The following is a 16,155-nucleotide window of genomic DNA, read 5'->3' as shown; positions in this document are numbered from 1 at the left end:
ACTCAGTTCGTCCTTCCATGCACAATTCATTTGTCCAATTAAATATTTAGTAGGAAGGTGGACACATTCTTATTGAACTATATAAACATCTTTATTACCATGAAAAGTAAGAAGGCAAGTTTTTTTTCCCTAAATTTTGTAGGATCAGTGAAAATCTAATATTATTTTTTAATGTTTTATTCCAGTTTTAAAACAATGTTTATAAAATTGCTGTGGGTTGGATATCCAGAATGAAAGAGAATAGGCTTACTTAACTTCTAGCAAATAGAATATTAAAACAAAATCACAGTTTTCTATAAAAATCAGCACAATAAAACTTCCTTCATAAATTTTTGCAGTTCTATGAAATTAATCCTTGTTCTGTTGGATGTCAGATTAGCAATCTTACGAAGCTGTCTCTACTGCAAACAGAAACATTTTCTCAAAATTCTGGTCACTTGTAGTGGCACTGTCTGAAATTTAAATATGTACCTAAGTATCTACTATTTGAAATGCCAACAGTTTGAAGTACTTACTACATTTATTTTCTAGGAGTGTGTGATTTTCCTCTGTATTGAAGACACAGACTCTGACCTATAATTTAAGAAGAGCCTTTAGGCAAGCACCAGAGTAAGCAAAACAAACAAACAAAATATGGCTGTGATTAATTTATTAGTGACAATTTTCAAAAGTCAAAGTTGTGATGAGGGTTCTTAACAAAAATAATGCAACCGACAAGGAACTGTGGCTGTTTATGTGGCAAGCAAAACAAAGATAATACCATTCAAAAAAATTTAGTCGAAAGGTAATACAGCTAAAATACATATAAATACATATAGAAATCCTGAGACATATTTTCAGAGCAAGAACATCAAGCAAAGAGATTAAATACAGACTAGAACCTGTATTTTTATATAACTTAATAGAACAGAACCTGTATTTTATATAACTTAAAAGACTAATGTGCATCCTCAATAGAAAACCAAAGATCTAGAAGACGCTAGATTCAAATAAAAGAAATAAAGCTATGGAAAATCAATATTTAAAATAATGACTGAAATCATAGCTGATAACACTTTACTGTTGCTGTTAATCTCATTAGGTAAAGTCTTACCAGGAACTGATAACTATAGGAAACGTGGAAGATTTTTGATCAGTGTTTCTTCCAAGGTTAGAACACATAATGGAAAGAGAAGGCATTGGCAAACTTCCAGGGACTTTCCACTAACCATACAATTTCTGAAATTACCATACTAATATTTTACCTATACAAATTAAACCGAGGGAAGACCGGGTGTCTCTTCAGATTTGACAACTGTTCCCACGCAACTCTTACCATGGTAATACATCAAACAAGCCATCATTTTTAACAACAAAAGAATAAATCTTTCAGCTATTCAGGGCCTCCTGGGAAATTTCAGTGTTAGTTTGAGGTGTAAACTATGTGCTGAAATTTTATTCTTTTTATTTTCTATATTTAGGATCTGATTTTTAGAAAGACAAAAATCAAGAAAACTTACCTGAGGAAATGTATTTGGTTACCTATTTAATGAAAGTGACAATACACCTTTAAAAATAAACATATATGGCAACACATTTGCAAATAATTTTAGCTCTTTAACGAATATGGATATAGTTCTCAGTTTTTTTGTTGTGGGTATTCTGTGTTTTTTGCTTCGTTTTGATTTTTCTTGGTTAAAGGTATTAAGTGAAGTCAATATAAAGCACAGAAAATTAATTTGGTAAAACATGAAATCTTTGCTATCAGACAGGTTACACAAAAAGTAAAGAACATATTTTATCAAAGAAATTAATCAGTAAACCAAGGAATCTAGCCTGGGTCCAATCAGGATTGAGCAAACTCTACTAAAATCTAACATATTCATAGCTTCCTTTCAGCCTGACTTATTAGACACCAAGGGAAATAAAACTCATGTTACAACTAAGGTCCTTCAGTATGTTCCTTTATATCTGAATAAACTAACAATTTATAATAGATCTCAGGTACACTTTGAGGAAAATATTAATGCTATGTTATTTAGGTTAACATACAATGCATTCCTCATTGCTATCTTCCAATGGATCAAAATATAAATAATTTTTAAAATTCTCACCTTTAATTCTGAATGCAGTAAGTTCCAATAAATATAATCTACATAAAGAAAAGCTCTTTGGCATTTTCAATAAATCCTGAAAGTGTGAACAGGTCAGAGTTCAAACAAATCAACCAATCCAAAACCTGAGAACCAATTCTTTAGAAAAAAACTACTTTTTCTTTGAAAAACAAAAGCACACACACACAACCGTATTTCTGTCACTATTGTTCCTAAATACAGTCTCAACCATTCTTCATAATTATAACTTTTAAACAAAGGAGCTAACTTCAATTTCAGAAACATCTTAGGTGATAAACAAAGCTCATGAACACAAATGAAACAACTTCCTATAGCCATATACATCCTTTTTACATTTATAAAATGGCAAAAATGAACTTGACCCAAAGATATAGCATTTCTGGGCATATAAAAATAAGATGGAAAGACATATGCAGTTAAAATTATGCATAGTAAGGACTTTTTCATTATTTTCTTACTTATAAATAATCTTTATTTCCAATGATTATCCATTAATTAACTGAAATTAATATCAGTCCAATAATTCAAATTACTTAAAGATCTTAGATATTGTCTTCAAGCTGACATACTATAAAACACAACTACTGTTGAAGCAAAAAATGAATCAGGATAATTCTATTTGGTTAAACAAATGTATATTTTTCAGAATCTTAAACACTACTTAGGAGTAATATTGCTACAATGGTTAACTTTTGGAAAAATGAACCCAAGAAAATACAATGTGTGTTTCTGTTAAAAGACACAGTTGTACTTATTGAACTAAAATTATTTAACTAGTCTAGTATGCCAAAGATTTATCTTAACCATATGAACTTGAGTTCTTAAAACTTTTCTGATATATATATCACATATATGTATATATGCACACATGTGTGTGTACTGAGTATAGTGTATTTAATGTATTAAAAATTCAATTCTCTTATTTTCTGGGATATCCAATTTATGTAAACACTTCCTTTTATTTTTATAAGCCAATCAGAATAGAGTCCTATCATATCAATGACATTATGATTTAATTGATTAATGATCTCCAAAGACAGGTAAACATTATATAACAAAATATAAAAAACCTTATACAACTCACTAATGAGAGATGAAGGTTGTTCAGGGATTACAGATAGAGACATGCAAACACATAAAGAGACTATACCTTCAGTTATAATTTTAGCCACAGCTCAAAAGATACAAGAGATATAGAAACACAAAAACTCACTGGTCTAAATATCAAAAAGGTGTTCTCTTTCTAGATTGTCATACAATTCTTAATTAAATTGAGCTTTAAATAGATAAATAGGAAAAAAAAACCCACAAAAATGAAAGAACAAGCAAACATGAATCTTTTCCTCTCACCCAATGGAGAACAGAGCTCTCTCATCCATTCATCCATTAATAGTGATCACCAAATTATCAGACATGTAATCACGGTTGCCACAATGCAGAATAATTTATCACATGCAAATAAATCACAGCCAATGCACAAAATCAGTTAAAGTCAGCCAGCTGGAGTGCTGGGGTAGAGGGGTGCTGGGGCAGGGAGAAATGAGAGAAACAGTCAGCAGTTTGGTTGCTGTTTAGGATTGGTGTCTGAGAGCCAAGGAAAGACACGCCTAAGTCACCCGTGTACTGACCATCTCTGGCAAAGCAGGTTACCTGGCTGTATCAGGTGAATTCACTAAACAACACTAAGGAAAACCTCCAAAATTTTTAAAAGAGGGTAAAATTATGACTGTCATGAAAATATGAAATGAACTGTTATGTCAAATATTTTGTTTATTTCCTTACCTAATGAAGGAATCAGTAAAAAGTTATGGAGAAATTAAAAATACCACACATATATATGCAGAAAAGAAATGCTGAAATTAATTCACATATAGATGAAAACAAATTTATCCTAGGCAATATCAGTTGCCTTCTAATGGACACAAGGAATTTACATTTCTATGGGAAGAATCACTTGCATTATTATCCATTTTTTACAACCTACACAGTTGTAAAATAACTTAAAAGGAAATGAAGAGCAAAAACAGAGATAACCCAGAAGTTTGCATTGTTTAATCTTTTTTGTTGTTGTTGCACCATTTAAAGCTCTTTCACAATTTTTCCTGACAGAAGTGTATGTGGAGAGAAAAAGGAACAATGTGGGGATATGAAGGTCAGTTGAATATAACAAGGGCCAGGGTTTGTTAAACAACTCTTACAGTAATTAAAAATTACTTCAATACAGATATTAACTTTGACCTCCAGATATTTACTTATAGTGTTTATTTGCAACACGTACCACATCTCTCTCATTTGCAGTTTTATTTCTCTTATACTCCCTAACTTGCTAATTGATTTTCATGTAGTTATTAAAGCTGTACAATACAGAAATGCTTTATATCCTAGAGTTTAAATAAATCTAAAATACCACACTCATATAAGAAAAACATATTTCTACGAGATCTATTTTACCATTATAAAATGTCATTTTCAGATATTTTATGTACTGTAGCCACAATATATTGAATACTACTATGTAGCTCACTTGGTTTTAAGCATGCTAAATTATTATCCTCTTTTCACAGGTAAGAAAACCATTTTTCAAAGACATAAGACATTTGCCCAAGGTGATATGCTTTATGAATCTTTGAGAATACTTCACTTGTCAAAAGGTCATGATTTTTTTTCATGTGTACATCAGATATTGATATCTTCCATGATTGGTGTTATTTAAAACAAAAGTTCTAAAATACCCTGTCAAATAGTTTGTTCCATAAGGAAATCTTTATAACCATAATATTGTAAATATAATAAACAAATCTGAAAAGACACCAGTGTAAATATTAACTAAGTCCAAGTAAAGCATAAAAGATGTGAACATTGTAATGATCCACAAACTTGAGAGTATGGTGAGTATATTGTACTCAAGATCAACAACATGCCGATATCAACATGAACAACAAAATTTGGTATGTACAGTCTTCAAGATTGGTAATCAAATACATATTTCTATAAAGTCCAGCTAGGTATTAAATGTAATTATAATTAGACTGTAATCTCTCAGAGACTGAAACAATGTTAACATTTCATACCAACATTGGCATATGAAGAAATAACATAAAAATAAAGAAAATACTTAAATTTAGTAAAAGTGTAAAAAAGCACTCTTTTAAGTCATTCAGAGGTAAAAGTAAAAATACTTAACTAGTTGCATTATGTAGGTCCCAACCAGACAGGACTGATGCCACCCAGTATGTACTCACTGACTAAATGACTCTGATGGAATGTCATTTGATGAAAAATCAAATTTTCTCTTGTCTGCATACAGAGCATGTGTTCCTCTTGCAAGGTGTGGCCAGAACACTATAGCACATACACCAGAGCCCGATCTTTGTTCATTTCCAACAGTTTCTTGAACTCCATATATCTTGTTGTACATCCATCTATACCAAAGCAAAATATACCTAGCAAACAAGCAACTTTTTTCTATTAAACATCAGGGATTTTATCTACTGTTTTTCTTCCATTTTTACTCTTGTTTTTAAATGTATAGTGAAGTAACAGAAAATACTCTTGAACAAACCCCAGATCTATTTAGGGATTCATTCAGTCATACAGTAAATATTTATTATATATTTCTTGGTACTCATACATAAACAGAAGATTAGCTTGGATAACAGCCATCCCTTCGAGGTACAGAAGAGACAAACCTTACAAAGTGATTAAAACACTGAAAATAAACAGATGTACAGAGGTGGTATACAAAGCAAGTACAAACACACAAAAAAGTACCAATCTTGATCTCCCCTTGCTGTTAAAAAATTATATTTGAACTCAGTAGTGCAGCTGTTATCAGCAGTTAATGAATAATGAAACAGAGCCTTTGAAAAGTTAAGCCATTGTCACACATTTGCCGAACTGTAAATTTTAAACTAGAAATCAGTGTTCTTTCAGGTTATTAAACTCTTCATAGCAACAAAAACTACATAGAAGAAAATATTTCATAAGGAAGCCCCCCCAAAGGAAACTTTTCTTGCACTTGATAATCAGCATTTTGTAGAAGAATCTGGCAAATAAAAGGAGCTGAAGGACATAGACATTGTTTAAAAAGAACAGATTCTGAAAGAATTGGCAAAAATTCCTACTCATTTCGGCTCACACTCCCAGCACTTGCCCAAGAAGCAAAAGCAGTATGAGGACAACTAAATCAGTGTAAGAAACAATTAAGTCAAAGTGGCTTGGGACAAATGATTAAGACATAAAATAGAGAATTTTGGGTGTGGAAAAGGTCTATATCATTGAGTAGAAGGAACATTCAAATTCCTGTAAATGAAGGCATTCCTAAAGATATGAATAGGCATAGTCCAGAATGAGGCATAGGCTCAGAAAAGATGGAGAGGACTCTGCGTAACACTTTTGCCTAGAGCTGATCTTCTCGATAGGAAGGCTAAACTTTGAGGGAGAGCACCAGCCAACACAGATACAATTTGCAAAGACTGTGAAGTGTGTTTTTTGTAATTTTTTTTTTTTGCTTTTGTTAGCTCATGGCACGCAAAGAAATTCACATAACTAACTGGATACAAACTTAAAGAACAGACAACTCAGGGACTAAATTCCAGAGCTAACACTTTAAAATATTACAAGATTACAAAACAAATAAATAAATAAGAAATGATGGCCCATGTAAAGGAACAAGATAAAAATTCATAAACTTTCAATGAAGAAGAAAAGACTGGATATACCAGACAAAGATTTTAAAGAAATGATCTCCAATATGCTTAAAGAGCTAAAGAATACCACAGAGAAAGAACTAAAGGATAGCAGGGAAACAACAAGGAACATGATGAGAATCTCAAATAAGAGAAACACATTTTATAAAGGAACCAAACAAATATTGGTGTAGAAGACCATAATAACTGAAAGAACAGGTCCCTAGAGGGCTTCAATAGTAGGTTGGAGCTGGCAGAAGAAAGAATCAATAAACTCAAAGACAAGAAAATTGAAATAATTTAGACTGAGATTCAGAAATCAAAAAGAATAAAGAGAGTGAACAAAGCCTAAAAGACCTGTGGGAAACCATCAAGTGTACTAATATACATATTACAGAAGTCATAAAGGAGAAGAAAGAAAAAATGAAAGGGGCAGAAGGCATATTTAAAGAAATAATGGCAGAAAACTTCCTATATTTAATGAGACACATGAATGTACATATTAGGAAGCCCAATGAACACCAAACAGGATAAACTCATAGAGAAACATTCCCAGGCATGGAGTATTCAACTGAGAAACACTAAACACAAGGAGAGAGCTCTGAAAGACACAATAGAAAACCACACATTATCAACAAGGGAGCCCCAATAAGACTAAATACCAAATTCTCAACAGAAACCACAGAAGCAAGAAGGTACTGGGGTAAAATATGTAAAATATTGAGAGAAAACAGTTGCTAACCAAGAATTGTGTAATGGTGAGACTGTCTTTCAAAAATGAGGGAGACAGGGTCACAGTGGCTAAGCAGGCAGAGTTCTTGCCTGCCATGCCAGAGCCCTGGGTTCATTTCCCAGTGCCTGTCCATGCAAAAAATAAATAAATAAAGGAAATGAGGGAGACATTCTCAGTTAAGCAAAAGCAGGGGGCATTTGTTACTATTAGACCTGCACTACAAGCAGTGTTAAAGGTCATTATTTAGACGGAACAGAAAATACACTAGACAGTGGTTTGAAGCAGCATTAGGAAATAAAGGCCTCTGATTAAAGTAATCATATGGATAATTATAAATACTAGTACTACTGTATTGTACTTTTTGGTATGCAACTCCACTTTTAATCTGTACATTTTCAAAAATAAAAAGGCAGGCCACGGTGGCTCAGCAGGCAAGAATGCTTACTTGCCATGCCAGAGGACCCAGGTTCGCTTCCCGGTGCCTGCCCATGTAACAAAAAAAATAATAATAATAAATAAAAAAATAACTAAAAAGGCATAAAAAATGATAAATCTATGGTTTGATTCATGGCAAGTTTGTGGCATGTTCAGCAAAAACGTGGCGGGGGGCAGAGGCATATAGAAACAGTGTTTATGTATGCTATTGATGTTAACTTGACATAAAAACAAACAACATTGTTCTGATACAGGATGTTACTATTAAGCTCCTTAGTAACCACAAAGCAAATATCTGAAAAAATTTTACAGAGGGAAATGAGAAGTTACTCAGAATGGTACTCAACAAAAAAATCAAATATATATATAAATGTAGGTATCAACAGAAGAATTGATAGTCAAAAAACATATGACTTACAAAACACAAAACAGCAAAATGGTAGAAGAAAGTTCTACATTATCCGTAGTGACTTTAAATGTAAATGGATTAAACTCTCCAGTCAAAAGGCAGAGATTGGCAACATGGATTTAAAAAAAAGCATGACCCAATTATATGCTGTTTACAAAAGACTCACCTTAAATTCAAAGACATAAGTAGGTTGAAAATGAAAGGACAGGAAGAAACATATACTTTGCAAAGAGCATCAAAGGAGAGCTAGAGGTTAGTTACACTAATCATGTAAAACAGACAACTCAAAAACTGTTACAAGGGACAAGAAGGTCATTATATAACAATAAAGGGGTCAATTCAACAAGAAAATTTAACAATTATAAATACAAATACAACTAAAAGTAGAACCCCAAATATCATAAAATAAATATTGACATACTTCAAGGGAAAGTAGATGGTTCTACATCATTAGTAGGCTATTTCAATACACCACTTTCAATATGGATAGAACATCGAGACAAAAGTTCATTAAGGAAATAGAAGATTTGAATAACACTCTAAACCAATTAGCCCTAACTGACATATATAGAACTTTTTACCCAGAAACAGCAGAGTACATATTGTTCTCTAGTGCAGCAGAAAACACATTGTTCATCAGGATACACCATATATTAGGTCCCAGAAAAAGACACAATAAATTTAAAAATATTGATATAAAACAATGTATCTTTCTGGACACCATGAAATGAAGATAGAAATTAATGAAAAATCAAAAGTAAATGTAAATTAAACAATGTAATCTCAAGAACAAATGGGTCAAAGAATAAATCACAAGTGAAATTAGTAAATATCTTGAGACTAACAGAAATGAAAACACAACATACCAAAACTTGCGAGCAACAAAAGCACTGCTAAGAGGAAAATTTTATAGCTCTACATGCTTACATTAAAAAGAAGAAGAAAGACTTCAAATCAGAGACCTGACCTCAAAACAAAAGATCTAGAAAAAGAGCAAATTAAATCAATGGCAAGAAGGAAATAACAAAGATTAGAGGAGAAATAACTGAAAGAGAGGATGTTGTTTCTCTCTAGAAACAACATAGAGGCATGAAACCAAAAGTAGGTTCATTGAAATGACAAAATCAACAAACAGTTCACTAGATCAACAAAGAGAAAAAGAGGTAGGGGGCAAAAATTAAAATCAATAATGAAAGGGGGAGCATTCCTACCAATACTACTGAAATAAAAATTTATTATAAGAGAATACTGTGAACAGCTATCCAGACTAACAAATTAGAAAACCTAGATTAAATGGACAAATTCCTAGAAACACTCAACTACCTACATTGAATCAAAAAGAAATAGAAGATTTATTCCATTGATCAAAAAGACTAATAACAAGTAAAGAAATTGAACTGATCATCAAAAGTCTCCCTACGAGGGAGATATCTTATGAAACTTACAATTGGAGGCGGTTTTATGGACCTTAAACCTAAAGCAAGAGCACTGAAGAAGGAAATAAATAAATGGGAGCTCCTCAAAATTAAACACTTTTGTGCATCAAAGAACTTCATCAAGAAAGTAGAAAGACAGCCTACACAATGGGAGACAATATTTGGAAATGACATATCAGATAAAGGTGTAGTATCCAGAATTTATAAAGAGATTGTTCAACTCAACAACAAAAAGACAGCCAACCCAATTACAAAATGGGAAAAAGACTTGAACAGACACCTCTCAGAAGAGGAAATACAAATGGCCAAAAGGCACATGAAGAGATGCTCAATGTCCCTGGCCATTAGAGAAATGCAAATCAAAACCACAATGAGATATCATCTCACACCCACCAGAATGGCCATTATCAACAAAACAGAAAATGACAAGTGCTGGAGAGGATGGGAGAAAGAGGCACACTTATCCACTATTGGTGGGAATGTCAAATGGTGCAACTACTGTGGAAGGCAGTTTGGCGGTTCCTCAAAAAGCTGAATATAGAATTGCCATACGACCCAGCAATACCATTGCTGGGTATCTACTCAAAGGACTTAGGGGCAAAGACACAAACGGACATTTGCACACCAATGTTTATAGCAGCGTATTTACAATTGCAAAGAGATGGAAACAGCCAAAATGTCCAACAACAGACGAGTGGCTAAACAAACTGTGGTATATACATACGAAGGAATATTATGCAGCTTTAAGACAGGATAAACTTATGAAGCATGTAATAACATGGATGGACCTGGAGAACATTATGCTGAGTGAGTCTAGCCAAAGACTAAAGGACAAATACTGTATGGTCTCACTGATGTGAACCGACATTCGAGAATAAACTTGGAATATATCATTGGTAACAGAGTCCAGCAGGAGTTAGAAACAGGGTAAGATAATGGGTAATTGGAGCTGAAGGGATACAGACTGTGCAACAGGACTAGATACAAAAACTCAAAAATGGACAGCACAATAATACCTAATTGTAAAGTAATCATGTTAAAATACTGAATGAAGCTGCATCTGAGCTATAGGTTTTTTTTTTACTATTATTATTACTTTTATTTTTTTTCTCTATATTAACATTCTATATCTTTTTCTGTTGTGTTGCTAGTTCTTCTAAACCGATGCAAATGTAATAAGAAACGATGATCATGCATCTATGTGATGATGTTAAGAATTACTGATTGCATATGTAGAATGGTACGATTTCTAAATGTTGGGTTAATTTCTTTTTTTCCGTTAATTAATAAAAAAAAAAAAAAGTCTCCCTACAAAGAAAAGCCCAGGACCAGATGACTTCACTGTTGAATTTTACCAAACATTCAAAGAATTAACACCAATCCTACTCAAACTCTTCCAAAATGTGAAGCATTCTAACTCAACCTATGAGACCAACATCACCCTAATATCAAAGCCATAGAAAATTACTACAAGAAAAAAGTGTATACCAACATCTCCTATGAATATACATGCAATAATTCTTAACAAAAACTAACAAATCAACACAACAACACATTGAAAGAATTATACCCCATGATTAAGTAGGATTTATCCCAGGTATGCAAAGATGGTACAACATATGAAAATATATATTAATAGACTGAAGGAAAAAAAAATACATGATCATCTCAATTAATGCAGAAAAGACATTTGACAAAATTGAGCACTCCTTCTTGATTAAAACACCTAGAAAATTAGGAAAAGAAGAGAGCATTTTCAACATGATAAAGGACCTATATGAAAATCCACCACTACCATTTTACGTATGGTGAAAAACTGAATGTTTTCCCTTTAAGAACAGGACCAGACAAGGATGCCCACCATTATCACTACTATTCAACATTGTGCAGATATTCTGGCCAAAATAATTAGGCAAAAAAAGGGGAAAGAAAGAAAATCCATACAAATTGAAAAGAAATAAACTTTCCCTTTTTGCAGATGATATAATTCTATATATTGAAAATGCTGAAAAACAACAACAACAACAAAAGCAACTAGACCTAGTAAGCAAATTCAGCAAAGTGGCAGGGTATAAGATTAGCATTTAAAAAATCAGTAGTGTTTCTATACACTATTAATGAACAATCTGAGGAGTAAGTCAAGGAAAAACATCAATTTACAATAGCAACTAAAAGAATCAAATATCTAGGAGTAAATGTAACTATGGATATAAAGGACTTATGCATGGAAAGCTAAAAAACATTGCAAAAAAAATCAAAGACAACTTAAATAAATGGAAGGATATTGCATGTTCATGGATTGAAGCCTAAATATTGTTAAACTATCAATTCCACAAAAATGTGATTTACAGATTCAACGCAAGCCCAATCAAAATTCCAACAGCTTTCTCTGAAGAAACGGAAAAGCCAATTATCAAATTTATAAGCCAATCATCAAATTTATTTGTAGTAAGGGTGCCAAATAGCCAAAAGCCAGGCTGAAAAAGTACAAAATTGGAGGACTCATATTTAACTGTTTTCAAAATGCATTTCAAAGTTACAGTAATAGAAACAGCATGGTAATGGCACAAAGACAGACCTATAGACAAATGGAATCAAATTGAGAGTTTGATTTTTCACATGGAGGCCATGTCCACTCTATGAGGAAAGAATAGTGTATTCAATAAATGGTGCTATGTTAGATCTGTGCACTGGGGGGTGGGATGGTCGCATTCCCTTGAATCGTGTTTCAATGCAATGTAAGTATAAAGATCACCCTGTATTCTCTTTACCTTCAAAAAGCCATTATTATGATATTAGAAGAAGAGAAAGAAATTCAGATACAGAAAACACGTTTTAATAGCCTAACTGACGATGCTAAGTGAATCTTGGTTCTAAAGGTACCAAATGAGGAAGCCAAAGTTCTCAAACTGCTGCACACTTTTGACAAGGAAAATCTACTTTCGTCGTCCGATTTACATTTATGACCTAAGTCAGGTAAATACACCTGGTTTACTTTAACATTTGTTATGCAGACAGTCTGTTTAAGCACTGTGGTTTTTGGTGTATAATAATTTGTACCATGGTTTATTCCCGAGTATGCCTTAAGCAGAACAAATGTTTTTTTTCTATATAGTTCCTTGCCTTAATAAATATGTAATATAAATTTAAGCAAACTTCTATTTTGTATATTTGTAAACTACAAAGTAAAAAAAAAAAAGAACATTTTGTGGAGTTTGTATTTTGCATACTCAAGGTTAGAATTAAGTTTTAAATAAATTTATATTTTATCTGAAAAAAAAAGAATGAAAGTAAACTCCTATCTCACACCATGTACAAAAATTAACTCCAAATGGATCAAAGGCTTAAATATAAGAACCCAAACCATACAACTACTAGAAGAAAGCACAGGGAAACATCTTCAGTACCTTGTGTTAGGTAATGGTTTCAACTTTAAATCCAGCACAACATATATATATATATATATATATATATATATGCCAATCATCAAAACTTTTCTGCACCAAAAGACTTCACCATGAAGGTAAGAAGACAAGGCATAGAAAGGTAGAAAATATTTGCAAACCACACTTCTGATAAGGGTTTAATATCCAGGATATACAAAGAAATCCTACAATTCAATAGCAAAAGAGACAAAAACCTATTAAAAAATGGGAAAAAGCCTGGAATAGACATTTCTCCAAAGTAGATATACAAATGGCCAATAAGCACACGAAAAGATGCTCAAGCTCATCAGCCATTAAGGAAATGTAAATCAAACCCACAATAAGATATCACTTCACACCCACCAGAATTGCTACTATTAAAAGTACATGAATTCGATTCCCAATGTCAGCCCATGTGAAAAAAAAAAAAGTACATGGAAAATAAGATGTGTTGGAGAGGATTTGGAGAAATAGGAACACTCATTCAATGTTGGTGGGGTTGGAAAATGTTGGAGCTACTACTGAAAACAGTTTGGCAGTTGCTCAGAAATGTAAACATAGAATTACCATATAACCTGGCAATCCCACTTCTGGATATTTATCCCAAAGAACTGAAAGCAGGGATTTGAACATATATTTGTACACCACTAGTGTACAAATATTCACAATTGCCAAAAGATGGAAGCAACCTAAGTGTTCACCAAATGATAAACAGATAAACAACACGTGATATACATTAATGGAATATTATTCCACTGTAAAAAGGAGTGAAGTTCTGATATATGCAACAATATGGATGAACCTTGAAGATATTATGTTGTCTGAAATAATTCATGCATAAAAAGACAAATATTTTATGAACTTACTGATATGAAATAATTCATTTAAAGAAATTCATAGAGTAGAAACTAGAATACAGGTCACTCGGAAATTGGTGGGGGTGTGGAATTGAGAGTTAATGTTTAATCAGTACAGAGTTTCGGAAGAGTTTTGGTAAAGGATGGTGGTAATGGTAGCACAACATTGTGAATGTAATTGAAAGTACTGTATTATATATTTAAATGTTAAAGTGTAAATTTTAGGTTGTCTATATGTTACTATATTAAAATTAAAAAACCTATAAGATTTAAGATAGTATGACTAGTAAACCATAATGTAATCTATGGACTATAGTTAGCAGTATAATTATAATATTGTTTCATCAAGTGCAACAAAGATACCACACTAAAACAAATGCTAATAACAGGTAAAATTATGTTTGAGGGGGTTTATATGGAACTCTGTATTTTCTGCATGAGTTTTCTGTAAACCTACAACTCCTTTAATAAAAATATATGTAAATGGAAAAAAGAAAAGATAGAAATGCTCAAATTATTTTACGCTATCACAGTGTAGTCAATTCACTCTATAAAGATTTATATATTAAACGGTCTGTCACCTCTTACAACGGTAACAATACAAATCAATTTTAAAAAAGTCCAAAGAAAGCAATAGCTCCTTTATCAAAGATTAAGATATTTTATGACTATCAACGAGAAAAACCTTCAAGTAGTCAGGATGCTATATTCAATAATTCAACCAGAATAAATGCATCTTTTCCATATTTTAAAATATGTCTCCCTTAAAACACAGTGCTTCAAAGTGTACCATGCATGGGAAGTTTCGCCTGTGAGTAATGGATGATCCACCGCAATTATAGAGAGCTCATTCTATTCCTCTTCTACTCAGTGCACTTTTCAGAAACTTGTCCAAGATAGGAAATTTTTAAATCCAACCGTTTAGATCTTGATGTGAGCTGATCAACAGTGAAAGGATATATATATCTAAAGTGAGTTTGCAATCAAAAGGTATTTTGCATTTATAATTCAGTTATTCATGCTACAAATTAGATAACTGCTTCAGAGGTCTTTAAATTCCCTTTGAGTATGTTTGTGTTCAGAAAAAAGTATTAAAAAGTTGTGTGATGTTAAGCTCTTTAGTTTTATAGCCATCTCATCCTTTATAACCATCTATTATAATTACAATTAGCTCCTGAGTTGTATTTGTGTGAATAGAATAGATTATACATTTAGCAACCCTTCCTAGCAAAAGGAAAAGACTGATGCACACAGACAGAGTTGAAAGAAAAAAATGGTCTGACTATGAATCAGTATCTATGGTATTCTTTGCATACTATGTTCTAGAAATATAACCATCTATTATAATTACAATTAGCTCCTGAGTTATATTTGTGTGAATAGAATAGATTATACATTTAGCAACCCTTCCTAGCAAAAGGAAAAGACTGATGCACACAGACAGAGTTGAAAGAAAAAAAATGGTCTGACTATGAATCAGTATCTATGGTATTCTTTGCATACTATGTTCTAGAAATATAACCATCTATTATAATTACAATTAGCTCCTGAGTTATATTTGTGTGAATAGAATAGATTATACATTTAGCAACCCTTCCTAGCAAAAGGAAAAGACTGATGCACACAGACAGAGTTGAAAGAAAAAAAATGGTCTGACTATGAATCAGTATCTATGGTATTCTTTGTATACTATGTTCTAGAAATTGATATTCAGCTCAGAAATGCTATAATCAAGAAGTTAGGATTTAGGGGATGATTACGATTACTGAATCATTGTATAGATACTCCTTTTTACTTTCTAGTATATTAGACAGAGGGAAATACTGGAAATCTCTGAACTGTAACCCAGTTGAGTTAATCTCTGATAATGATTCTATAACTATATAGCCTTTACCTTGTGACTATAAAAACCCTGTGACTGGGTGGGCTATGGTGGCTCAGCAGGTGAGTTCTCGCCTGCCATGCTGGAGACCCAGGTTTGATTCGCAGTAACTGCCCATGCCAAGAAAAAAAAAATTTAAAAAACCCTGTGACTGACCGTCACTTCTACCTTCTTAT

Source organism: Tamandua tetradactyla, chromosome 3 (assembly GCF_023851605.1).
Source record: "Tamandua tetradactyla isolate mTamTet1 chromosome 3, mTamTet1.pri, whole genome shotgun sequence".
In the NCBI taxonomy this organism is placed as follows: Eukaryota; Metazoa; Chordata; class Mammalia; order Pilosa; family Myrmecophagidae; genus Tamandua; species Tamandua tetradactyla.
The sequence above is the reverse complement of the archived record's forward strand: the minus strand, read 5'-3'. Positions refer to the sequence as shown.